Raw genomic sequence first — 13,410 nt, forward strand, 5'->3', positions numbered from 1 at the left:
TGTTATGTTTTAATTCAGGCGTATAGGTCACTTGTTGATTTCTGTAATGTCCAGATATTCAATCTCTTACATCCACCAGATCCAGCTATTGGGTTAGTAGTGGGAGGGACATTTACAGACGAGATTGATTGCCTACCTAATCTTAGTTGGGGGTCTTTCAACTGCGTGTTCTGATACCAGATAACTGACATGAAATGTTAACGCTATTTTTATCTCTCCACAACGCCGCTAGAGGTGCTGAACATTTAAAACATTTTCTATTTTGTATCAATAATTTGTATTTCTTCTATCAACGAACTGGGAAAATACGCAATGTAGTTGCACTATTTACCCAACAATTGAATCATCTGGACATCCAGTCAGAGTAGATACATCTTCAACTGGCTCCGAAAAAAGTGAAATTTAAGAAATTCAGATTAAAGTTGAACATGTTTGAATCGTTCCTCTCCATCCGTTTGCAGTCACAACCCTACTCCTCTTTTGTGGCAACTCCAATCAAATGTCTCGTAAGTGCTTTCCTATGAAAGACTTTACAGATAAATCAGTTTTGTTTTCCAGCGTAGCCCAGCTGCTGGCTTGGGGAGGAGACCTCAGATATCCACACGAGCTTCAAAATGGCTTCTTCATCACGACAGGGGGAAATTAAAAAAACAGCACAGTTCAATACACTTTGCAATCCCTTTAATCGGATGGGCTGTAGTGGGGAAGATTGCTGCCGCTAACGGGAAGCAAATCAATGGTAGCTAGCGGGACTCTCCCTCTTACTCCTTTGTGCAGCCGCCATTACACGATCTCTGCCAGCCGCTCACTGGCGCCCTTTACTAACGCCGAGCATTAGAGGGTTGAGAAATTCCACAATGTTAAAAGGAACCTCGGAAGCATCTATCAACTACTTGCTTTAAAGAAATGGCTCATGAGCCATCACGCTTTATGCAAGCAATCAACATTTATTCACTATTGATCGCTCAACCCGCCGCCCGCGACAACCGGCAGCGGCCCACCTCCCCCCCTCCGGCCCTGACGTCAGGACGCACGCCATTGTTGGGTGCGCTTCGCGCGCGGGAGGGAAAAGCGCGTGTGTGCCGCCACTTTCCCACCTCCCACAATACAACCTACACATTACGCCGTTTCGGGCGCGTAGCCGCGATAGACTAGCCACGATCGCTTGTGCGCGGGCACGAGCTAGGAGTCGGATGGTGGCCGCCAGAGGGCAATCTTTGTCTGGATTTGCATTGCGCCATTCGATTGTGGAAAATGCCACCAGATGGCGGCTTAGGATTGTTCGTCCTGTAAAGACGCGGTGTTAACTATTCCTATTTTTAATTTAATCAATTTTCAAACTCGATATTTTCTTACGACGTCGAACGGGAAGTGAAAAACGGTTCCAAAATGGGCAGGGACGGTTCGTATTGTTGAACTTTTAATCTTTTTTTAAGTGAAAAGAGGCGAGCGAAGTGCCGATCTAAGATGGAGGACAGGTCTCGGGACTGTGTGTGTGTGTTTGGGGGAGGGGAGCGGGAAATGTGGCTACAGTTCGAGTTCGCATCTTTTAAAAAGACTTTCTTTTCCTTGGTTATTCTCTGTTTATTTTTAATCGCTTTCTGTGCTTAAGTGGCAAAATTTATTTCGAAGACTTATTTTCATTGATATTTAGGTTTTGAACGTTTTCGCGTCACTTCATTGTACGCACATATATATAAAAAAGGGCTAAAATACAAATGTTGTTTAATTGCCAAGCAGACGAAGGACGTGCAGGGATACAAAAGGCAAGCCTGAGTAGGACGCTGGAGTGTTTTTCCTATCGCTTCGTTATTTTTGTTTGATGGAGAGGTTGATTGTAAACCAAATAATACTTGCTGGATTTTGATACATTGAAAAGTAAAGCCAAATTGGTAAATAGGGAAACCGGGTTGTAGTCTTCGGTATTTGATCTCACGATTTTTTTTGTTATTACACTATTCTGACTGGAGTCAGGTGACGACATCCTGACGACTGTTCTTGGTTATTCTCACCAATCCATCCGCCCAGTAGCGAGTTTTATAAGTATGAGAGAGGAAAACATCTTATCAAATGTATTTTTTTCAGATGGGGGATGGGTAAAATTTATTTTGTTTGAAATAAATGATCTGGTTTCTTGGTGTTAAATATATGGTACATATTAACCTATATTTTAAAAGCTACTTTTGTCTCTTGTGAAAATGTAGAACAATTTGTTTACAATAGGCGCTGGTTCTATGGTTTAATGATTTGGGTTACTTGAAACGTTTGGCTAAAGTGCAATAAGTTGTCAGCCTTTGCAATTGTCAAACCATGAAATTGAGGTGTGCCTTTACATTAAATCAATCTTGGATATGGTAAATGTGAATGTATTGACATTTAGAGTGTTTACATTTAAAATAAAAGCTCTGATGTGGGAAATTTGAATCTAAGTTTTGGTGAAAACCCATAGCTATACAGAGTGAATGGAAATACACATATATGTCATATTTGAGCAATTCTATGTAACATTGTGCTTATAAACGAAAATAGATAAATTATGCATTTTGAAGTGTAGTAATAAGTTTCCAATCAAGTTTCAAATTGAGTTCCATAATAGTTTAATATCATCAATAAAATCTTATAAATACATGTATGGTTTTATGGAAGATTTTAATACATACATTTAAATAAAACTGATGTATTAAGCCTCTGTGGAAATTGGAAGGATTTGATGAAAAAAACTGTTTTGTTTTAGGATATGTTTAGAAATATATTTACTTGCAACTTGTTGCGTATTGAAATGAAACCTGCTAACTTGAGTAGTCTACATTTTGATGAGTTCAACCAAAGCATGTAATCTTGGGATAAGCCAAAGATATGCTTTTACTGTCACTTTGTACAACAGGGACGCTGCAGGTTGTGTCAGTTTTATTTAACATGCTAACTGTTTGGTACGGACACCATTTCTCTCTTATTTTCTAAAACTAAAACGGTAAAATGAAGGGGTGTATGTATGTGTGTATCATTCTAGCTTTGATATTTTTTTAAAAAATTCATTTTAATGAAGTTACATCTTCTGTATTGTCCATGCTTGTAAATGACAGTCTTGTCTCAAGTGCTCTTTGCTAATTAAGAATGCCTTTGGATAATCAAGTTTATGGAGAGTTTTCAGTCCTCTATAGCTAACATTAACTAAATTGGTAAAGCAAGTAAACTAAAATTATCAGTGCAAGGTGGTTCCCCATGACAGATTTTGAATTATTTCTTTTAACTAACTAGCTTAACACTTCAGTTTCTTCAGCTAATTAACTAACTGTATTCTTTCAGATTGTAAAATTGTGATGTCAGATAACTTTTGAGTACTGTATTTTAATTGCTGAGAGAAAGATTCAAACACATTTGCTGTTGATAAGGCAGTGCAACATGATTGAGCTTGCCAAATGGTTTGGCAATTAAAGAAAAGAAGCCTTTGCTGAGAAAAAGCTGAAGTATTGCATTTATGAAAGTTATAAAATTTGTCTTTCTTGGCCTAAGTGGCCCCATGATGTTTTTTATTTGAACCTGTTTATAGAGACAAGGGAATGACTTCTGTTACCAAATAAAAGTTAAAGCGGGGCAATAGTATTATTGTGTGAAACGTATACTACTTGGTGACTGATGCCAGTTGAAACCAATGCTAATATCTCTGAAATTGTTGGCAACCTTGGCTTGCCCTATGATAAACAAGTTATATAAAAAATATGAAGACTACAGTGCATTGTTTGGTGTGGAGCAAAATCCCCAAGAATACATGAGGGGAAATCCTAGACTAAGTCAATAGAAAATGTGATTTGTAACAAAATTTAATGTAAGATAGCCATGCAAATAATTTGAATGACAGTTTATCTCTCTCTGTTTGTAGTAGTTGCTTTCAATTTGTTGTATTCTTTACCAATTGCTGTCATTTGGAATTGGTTATGCCATGAAAATGGTTTTGGTTTGGATTAGTTTTTAGAGCATCCCTTATTAGAAATGCATGGGGCTGGTAGTATTTTGGATTTTGGAACATCTGCATCTATATAATGAGATACCTTGGAGATGGGACCCAAGTCTAAACACAGAATCCATTCACATTACATTGTCAGCTTATGTACAGTTGGTGGGACGCTCAGAGTAAATAGTTCTCAGTTGGAGCACAGCCTGATGTGATGAAGCTGGGTCTTCCACAGACAGTTGGAGTTGAATGACTGCGTCTGTTACCAAGTTCCAGCACTGTGATTGACTTCGTATCCACCATCGATTTCAAATAGTCACCCATTCCACAGCAGCTATGATGGGGGGGGGGGAAATGTTAGTTTTCTATAATAATAATTTTGTGCATGAAACAATTACCTTCAATTTTCAGTTAGTTGTGATCTTTGCTTGTTTCATGATTTGCATTTTGCTAGCAGCATATGTTCACTCCGTTGACACAGCCACTCTTTCAATACACGATCGAGATCTTTTTTGCTTTATGTAATGTTTTTCTATTTTTCATTAACTACTGTTCATTATATATGTGAGGTCGCTTCTCAGAACTGTCTGGTATGCAGTGACCTGTGCATTGCCTGGGAACCTTCCCAGTGCCTTGTGGAATTTCCCATTTGTGACATTGTCTCAGTGCTAAAAAAAAAAATCAGATTTTGGAGTCTTTTGGATTTTGGATAAGGGGTACTCAACCTGTATTTGTATATAAACCCAGATTAAGGATTTTCAGATCAATGCTTACACTTCTGTCTGGACTTACTTTTGAAACGGTGTTATGATTGTTAGGTGGTGTCACTTTGTCATCTAATTTAGTTTTTGACTTCAGTTTCCTTTAGGTTCTTATAATTTACTCATGCCAAGGGTTGAAAAAGGCAAGGATTTTTGCAACTGTAGTTAATCTAAATGTAGTAAATTAATTATTTCATATAGGTTTTAGTTATTCTGATTATATAATTTTGGTATGTATGCTGATGAAACTTTAAAAATAGCAATGTTTTGTTTACTGATGCAAAGTATCAGTACCTTTTTTTTACTGTTGTAGCCATTGTCAAAACACAATTGTAATCTATGATGCCAAAGTTGGCACGGTTGTTTAAATCACCCTTGTGCATTAGTTCACTTGGGAAGGTGTAGTTCTCCCGAGCAGTTTTCCAGTCACTGGGAGGGTGTGTGTTATAAAATGAGTAACAGTTCATATGGAGATGATTTACCACAGTAGTATGATGGTAGCAAGTTGCTTTCAAATGTTTCTTGTTGATGTGCTTGGAATGATTTAGAAAAATTACTCGAAATACAGCTTAGCCGAACTATATGGAAAGATGGTGTAGCTCTGGATTTCACTGCTGCTTGTGATTTCCTTGAAGTAACAAATCTGAATGTTGAGAGATTGATTTGTATGTAATTCAGCAAAGGAAATGGGGCTTATTTAACATAAACTATAATTTTCTAAGTTGATACTCAGAATTAGCTAATCTATTCCAACAAATACAGTTTTTTAGTGTAGACTTATTTCTTTATACAGCATGGAATAGGCCATTTGAGCTGTGTCGCCAAGCAAACCCCTGACAGCGCCAGTTTAACTCTAACCTAATCATGGACCAATTTACACTGAACAATTAACCTGCCCGGTATATGTTTGGATGAAGGGAAGAAACAGGAGCACCTGGAGAAAACCCATGCATTCCACAGGGAGGATGTACAGAGGATACCTGGATTGAACTGTGAACTCCAGTGCCCTGAGCTGTAATAGTGTTGTGATAACCATTCTGCTACTGGGGTGCCAAGAAATACCCTGCCCCCCCCCCCCCCCCCCCCCCCCAGCCATTGTGAAGAATAAAGAAAAGCAAAACGTTGAAAATATTCGGCTCAGGCAGCATTTGTGAAAGGAGAAATGGTTAGTCTTAGAGAGGTCCTCAATCTGAAATGTTGACAACTTCTACAGATACAGCTTGATCTGTTTTTCAGTGTTTCCTGATAAACAGGCATATATAACAGTGCCTTACAGTAGATAATCAAACAATTGAATGGTCAGATTTAACAGAGAACTGAGTTGCCTGATACAAATAATGAAAAAATAATCATGAGTCTTCTCAATAGTATTCTGTCAGAATTGGAGATCTCTTTTTACACCACTTCTTTTGACTTTAAAGTGGCTGTTGAGACAGTATGGAACTTACAAGCTCTGTCATAGGTAGTTCAGGTGGTGCTTGGCAGAGTGGGTGAAAAGTATAGGAGCAATTATATTCCTTAAAGTATTTATACTGGACTTTTCTGTGCACCTGAGGCAGTGATTCGATTCTCAAAAATGGCTTTAAGAACATCCTTGAATACTTTCTTCTGGGCATCTAGTAATCACCTTGCAGAATTTGGATTAGAACTTCAGAAGTCTAGCTTTGGGCCTGTAAATAACATCACCTGTCTATTGAAGCTGATTTAAACTAATTAGATCCTTGGTATTAGTGATGTTGGCCTAGGAGAAGAAGCCATTAATGAATTTGGAGGATTTTGTGGAGATTTTGGTAGTGTCTTTCCAGTAATTTGAAATGCTTCCTGCAGGTTTTCATGTCCCAAAGTATAAATGCAAGGAGGGATCAATGTTGCCTTGTAGATGAAGAACTGCAAGTTAGGTTTGAGGTGATGATGTTCAAACAATTTTTGCTCACTTTTGTTCTTTTGGTCTAAAGACTATGGTGAATTTCATATATGTCTGTCCTTGTGGTGAGATACTTCCAGGATATGGGAAGTCAGTACAAGGATTCCTTTTCCCAAACCTGTCTCTAAGCTGATTTTTCTATAAATCAGAAATGTCCAATTTGTATAGTTACCCATACTACATCTCTTTATATACACTTGCTATATTAACATTTCATTGAACAGTCACCCTAACGTTGCAGCTTAATTAAACTAATTAAATACATACTGTTTCCATTCATTCATGAACACATGCAAAATTTTATTTTTATAATTAACTTGAAAAACATTTAAAACACTATGGGCGAGTTTGCATAAAGCTGGATTTCTATAAGTGAGGTTGTTCTTGACCTGAGTAGATCCTGATTTGTGGTCCGCCAAAAAAATAATCACATTTCAAATAGCAAATACTCAGCCCATTGCACCTTTGTATCTTGTAAATTGTTCTTGAAGATAAACATTGGTCAAAGTTCAGGAAGTTGGGTTGGTGTGCACATCAGACTGTAGTTTTTTAATTGAACTTATCTATTTCTGACATGTGACTGAATATTTTCATTGGGAATGTAGACAGTAATTGAAAATATAGATTTGCATAGGTTATCGTTATTTCTTTTGCTTAAGTGTTTATTCTGTTGCAAATTTTGTGTACCATAATTTGTTCTGTAGAAAAGTTTTAAGCAAAGTATTGGTGTTATCTCCTCAATCATTCCCTTCACCCAGCCCCCAATCCCGTAGCCAATAAATGCAAATTAAGATGATAAATAACTGTCGTGTATAAAATCTGGCAATTGTATGTTCTAAACTTCCATAAAAGATATAACCCGTGTTAATCTGTTTGTTACAGTGTGTAAACGGGGAAAAACACAATCTTCTTAAAAAAAACTACATTTCCTCTTAATAGAATGAAGTATGTCTTAATGTTTTTTGGGCACCAGTCCAAGTCAATATCTCTGCATTATGATTTTGTGCTATTTCAGTACCATGTTTCTTCATTGACTAAAAATGATTTAACACAATCTGACCAGTTGAATTGGATGAGTATTTGTCAAGTGGTCCCATTCTAACATTAGAATATGTTAGCACTTGGGCAGTCCTGTTAAACTGAAGCAGATATTGAAATTTTTCTCAGGATTTTGAATATGATATTCACTTGTAAAATCCCTGATGTCTACTTCCAGTAAGTCAGTCTATGGAAAATTCCAGGTGCTGTGTTTCCTCCCCCACACTTATTATATGTGTGTGTGACTTTTACAAGCAGTATTTTGTTCTTACAAATTGCTTGTGTAAAGTTTAAAGCAATTGCTCAAATATAAGAGGTAAAGAATACCTTTTTTTAATTAAAGAATTTGAGATTAAATAAACGGGATTATTTTTACCATTGATGTTTAATGCTGAAGCATTGTCTTGAGCTAACAATTTTGATACAGTAAGGTAAGTATTCTTTGCGGAAGACTGGTATTGGTGAATAAATATATGTATCTTTAATAGCATTGCAGTCTGTTCACTCGGTACATATAAAGTATAGCTGGCATCCTTGCATTTTGCTTGTCAGTGGTTGGATTATGAAAATTATGAATCTGTTTCAACAATTGAACAAAGATTTAATAAAGAATGCTGAGACTTGAAGACAGAGAAAAGACAAAGGTCTGTAAAATAGGTTTATAATTGTTTTTTTTTGCAGAAGGATTTTGTCTACTTGCAAAACCTCCACTTTTACATTCAAAATGTAAAGAAATTGTAAATTGTTCAAAAATGTTTTTATTATTGTACTTTAGGAATATGTGGTCTAGTGCTTTTGAAAACAGTCAGTCAAATAAAATTGGGTGGGAGTTGGTAGGGGAAGAAATAGCAAAAGAAAATCTAATCTCAGTTAAGAATGGTGTAATATCTTAATTTATATTCAAGATTTGATTTTTAGGATTGTTTAATGTCATTTCCAGTGCACAAGTGTAAAGGAAAATGAAATAATTGTTCCGGATCCGAAAAAAAAACACAAGATAAAGCGCACAATAATAAAGAAAACAATAAATATGTGAGATAGTTTATATACATTGATTGTACATCCATAAAGTGACACTGGGCATAGAGTGTCTACACATGAAGTGAATGACACGAAAAAATAAAGCTGTGGTAGTTGGGGTTGTAAAGGGATGCGTTAGTGGATGGAGGTGTTGATCTGCTAATGTAACTGTTTTTGAGTCTGGCTAGGACCCTGGGTAGGCAACTGGCCCTTTACTGGCACCTTTCTCTATATATGTCTTTGGCGAGCAGGTTGGTGCCAGTGATGAAGTGGGCAGTTTTGACTACCCATTGTAGAGCCTTCCTGCCAGTTGCAGTGTGGCTTCTGTACCATACTGTGATGCAGCTCGTTAGGATGCTGTCTACTCTGCATCTGTAATAGGACATGAATGTAGATGTGCATGGTCCAGCTCTCTTCAGCCTCCTCAGGAAGTAGAGGCATTGGTGGGCTATATAATGCATTCTATAATGAAAAATTGTGCGAGATGTGCACTCCCAGAAGTCTGAAACTGACCGCCATTTCCACTGCTGTGCCACTGATATAAAGAGGTTTGTGAGTAATGCAAGTTCTGAAATTGGTAACAATCTCTGTTGTCTTGTTGATGGTAAGGAAGAAGATACTTGCCTGACACTAGCTTCAAGGTCTTTCACGTTGTCTCTAGGCCATCTCATCATTGTTTATGATGAGCCCCATCACTGTAAAACTTGACAGTGTCATTACTTGGGTGCCATGCAGTCATGTGTGAGCAAAGTGCACAGCACTGGGCCAGGGGCACCTGTGTTGAAGATGAGGAGAGAAGTGTAGTTGTGCATCTTTACTATCTGAGGTCTGATAGGAGGCCCAATACCCAGTTGCACAGTGAGTGAGGTGGAGGATTGTGGGACATAGTGTTGAATTTTAAGTTGACCAGTAGTTTTCTACTCAAATTTAGCATCTGATATATGTAAGTTCCAAGTTATTCAATTATTGCAGAATAATGTAACTAAGCACTTGGGCTGATCAGTTTCCAAATGTTTGTTTTTTATGTACTCGCATTGTGCTACAGTTATCTAAGATGATACAGTATATGCTTATAAGCTGAGTTCACTGCATTTTTCTGTACAATAAAACCTGAATGTTTAATTTCCTATTTTGAGGTAGTGAGTACAGAGGTTAAAGTTAAGGGGTTCGTTCCTTCAATGCTTTTTAATGGCTTTTGATACTGAAAAAAAAACTTCCAGGTCAATTGTACCTTGTTGCAGATTCTGCCATTTGAGATTTGGAAGAAAGTAAGCAATAAAGATAATTTAATGTGGACGGCTGGAAAAGGAGTTGGTCTTTTAAATGGCATGTCGTCTAAGTGTCATTGGTAGTGTAATTAGAAGTATTAAGCAACATTTTTGAATTGATATATATATTGTAATTGTGATCAAAGGAAATTGAAGTTCTATTATGTCCAAATTGCCCTCACAAGGATCTTTCAACAGTGTGCCATAACGACAAGAGTATTGTAGGTGGGTGAGGTGGAGAGGTTGTAGCAAAGAATTTGTTGGTACTGCTGTGAAGGGGAAGAATATCAGCTAGGTTTTCTAATTCAAGTTATCTCATGATCGTCCTTGAAAGTATGTCATGCATTTCTGTTAGAGAAAATAAATGTTTCCATGATAATTTTAGGTATGTTTTTGGTATCTTATTCTAATTTGTGTGTGTATATGTGTGTTTGTACGCACGCACACCCACACCCTGACAGACCTAAAGGTGAACTGCTGCCTTGAATGGAGATGGAGGAGGTGAAGGGCAGGTATAGCACTACTTCCATTTGTAGGGATAAGTGCCAAGAGGGACATTAGAGGGGAGGGGCGAATGGACAAGTGATCATGAAGAGCGAAATCCCTGTGGGGGGGGGGGAGAGGTGGTAAAGATGGATCCCGTTGAAGATGGCAGAATTTGCTGAGAATAAGGTACTGGATGTGGAGGCTCATGGGGTGTTAAGGCAGCAACGGGAAGATGAGGTGAGGGTGAATGTCTGGGAAATGGAGGAGATGCGGGTGAGTGCAGCATCAATGGTGGAGAAGGGCAAGCCCCGTTGGATGAAGGTACTGAGAAAAGAGTCTTCAGAACTGAATCCTCCTCCTCCTCTCTCCCCCCCCCCCCAGTCGTGAGGAAGGGTCTCAACCTGAAATCTGTTCCTTTCTATAGATGCTGCTTAAGTTCAGTTCCTGCAGCGTTTTGTGTGTGCTGGATTGCTAACATCTTCAGAATCTCTTGTGCTTATGATTAATATTATTTACTTGGTTAACCTATGTCATAGGTTTGGTCTGCAAAATTTAATATGATAAATGTGGCAATTATAATATGCTAATTCTAATTGTATTACAAATATGTTATCCAGCTCCAAAAATGCTTTGTTATGTGTGGTTTTGATGTTTAGTATGGAATTAATCGATTCATTTAAAAGATGGTAGTATGTAATTGGGAGAAAATGCTTAAACAGAGCAACAACATTTGCTGGCTTATGAAACAGAATGAATATGGCTGCAAAATAGTGCACAGGATGGAAAAGATAAGAACTCTCTATTAATACCTGAAATAGTTTAAATTAGCTTCATTGAAACTGAGAAGAAAGTTGACAAACTGGCATCTCGCCAAAGTGGAATAAGTAGAAAGTCAACTGCAGAGCTGGAAGAGAAAGAATACAAATTAGTAGCTGTAATCAAATTTTCATTTCTTTAAGACCACATCTTGAGTAAGATACCTGATTTGGTTTGCCAAGACATAAAGAAGGTATTCAAACACTGTAGACATTAAATCAAAGAGCTATAACATTCACTTTCACTGAGTGAAAAGAAAATCTGGTAAGGCTGTCTTTTGAGCCTTGAAAAGCCTGTTTGAGAAATGATTTTTGGTATACTAGGTATTACTATTGGACAAATATGTACTGTATGCTTGTTTTAATTCTGGCATTGGGGCAATAGGATATGCTTGCTTTAGTCAAAAAGTTGTTTGCACAATAATGAACATTTGGCTAGTTGATGACAAAAATTTCAGAGTGAAATGAAATATTTGGATGTATAGTGGAAAAATTGATCAGCTTAATGGATGAACTAAATGAGTGAATGTTTTGCCACTTCAGATTCAGATTTATTTGTCTCATGCACATTGAAACATATAGTGAAATGCGTTGTTTGCACCAACAACCAACACACCCAAGGATGTCCTGGGGGCACCACACATTCCAGCACAGACATGGCATGCACACCATGCTTGACAGAACAATTCAGAACGCAGTAAAATAAAACACAACTAGTGACAAAACAACAACAGCAAAACAAACTCCATTCCTTCCTCTCACCCATGCATGTTGGGTGATAGTTGTCTAATCCCTGGACAGGCTGTTCTTTGGCCTCGAGCAGACTCATGAATTTGCAGACATTGGGCCTTTGACATCCCCAGCAGGCTGGCAGAGATTTCTGGACTTGAGGCTCTGGCCATCAGGCCTTGACTTCTGGACTTCACTTCAATATTGATGCCGGGTTTCACCAATGATGGTCAATGAGGACCCTGAACAACGTGCGTCAGCCTCCAGATTTGCTGATGACAGACCCTGAACAGTGGGTTTAGAACTCTGGTCTTGCTGTTTTGCGTACCTGGGGGTTACCATGTGCCCATGTGCCTCCAGCCTGCCTGGAGTTCCAAGAACATGCTGATTTGAGGATGAGCAGCACCAGCTGTCATCCTCACTGGTCTGACATCTGACCATGTCCATGTCACTGGCCTTAGACTCCGGCCTGTCCTCTAAATCCTAACCTGACCCCTAACTCCTTTCTCTATCCCCAAAACCATCCCTGTGAATCTAAAAACAACTAAATCTGAGCCATGACCTCAATGTGTGTCTGGTAGCATTAACTCGAAGTTTCAAACTTAGTGCCTTTGTCTGAAATTGCTTCTATTTTTATTCCTATAAATGCACACACAACGGACCCTTTGGCTCGCAACCATCTGTACCAATAGTTCCTTTGCAGCTTTGTGTCTGATTGTGTTTTCTTTTTGCTGATTAAGAGCAAAATTTACAGATGTTGAAAGTAAGCAACCTTGGTTATTTTAAGGTAATTCATTATATCCTTTGCATTTAAAAACATAGAATTCTGGTCGTTTGCATGCCTGCCATTCAGCAAATTCTTTTCAGGCATAATAGCAAATTCACAAGGGAGCCTTTGACCTCATTAGCTTCTTGAAAGAATGCTCTGCTGTGAATGTTGGATTAGCAGCAGATTTGTGTGACTGGAGTTTATCTTGCAAAATTAATGTTAACAATGTAAGGTTGATGAACTTTTTTTTAACTAATAATGTGGAAGCACTGAGTTATATTCCCAAAATATGATGGGAGGGGCACGCTTTTTGAATGAAGAGTTAAGGATTGTGACACTTAAGCTGTTTGAGATGAACACTTTTCCCCCAAATCACTGGATTGGTTTGCTTAAAAATAATGAAGCTGAATTTATCTCCAGTGGTAGTTTTACTGCTCCAGTTATATTTGCAAGGATTGTTATCAGCTATAGTTTCCAGCTTTGGAAAATAATATTACTTCGAGGTCAATTATTAACTTTTTTATAAAACTTAATTGAAAATATTCTGTGAAAATTCAAAATTAACACTACATATTGCAAATATTTAGAAGTTGGCCTTTTAGCCTATTAAATTATATTGATAGAATACAGTGGTCTTAAGAAATGTCT

The 13,410-nt window shown here is 37.8% G+C and overlaps 1 protein-coding gene across 2 annotated transcripts in view; it reads left to right on the top strand.

Moving 5' to 3' along the window:
* Positions 1-1,253: 1,253 nt before the first annotated feature.
* The window catches only part of LOC140196424 (cohesin subunit SA-1), a 286,358-nt gene continuing 274,201 nt past the window's right edge, over positions 1,254-13,410 (top strand). For both annotated transcript variants that reach the window (XM_072255627.1, XM_072255628.1), the window contains exon 1: positions 1,254-1,402. The gene's annotated coding sequence lies outside the window, so the exon portion shown is untranslated. The remainder of the gene's footprint in view (positions 1,403-13,410) is intronic.

The sequence above is a fragment of the Mobula birostris genome, chromosome 4 (assembly GCF_030028105.1).
Source record: "Mobula birostris isolate sMobBir1 chromosome 4, sMobBir1.hap1, whole genome shotgun sequence".
In the NCBI taxonomy this organism is placed as follows: Eukaryota; Metazoa; Chordata; class Chondrichthyes; order Myliobatiformes; family Myliobatidae; genus Mobula; species Mobula birostris.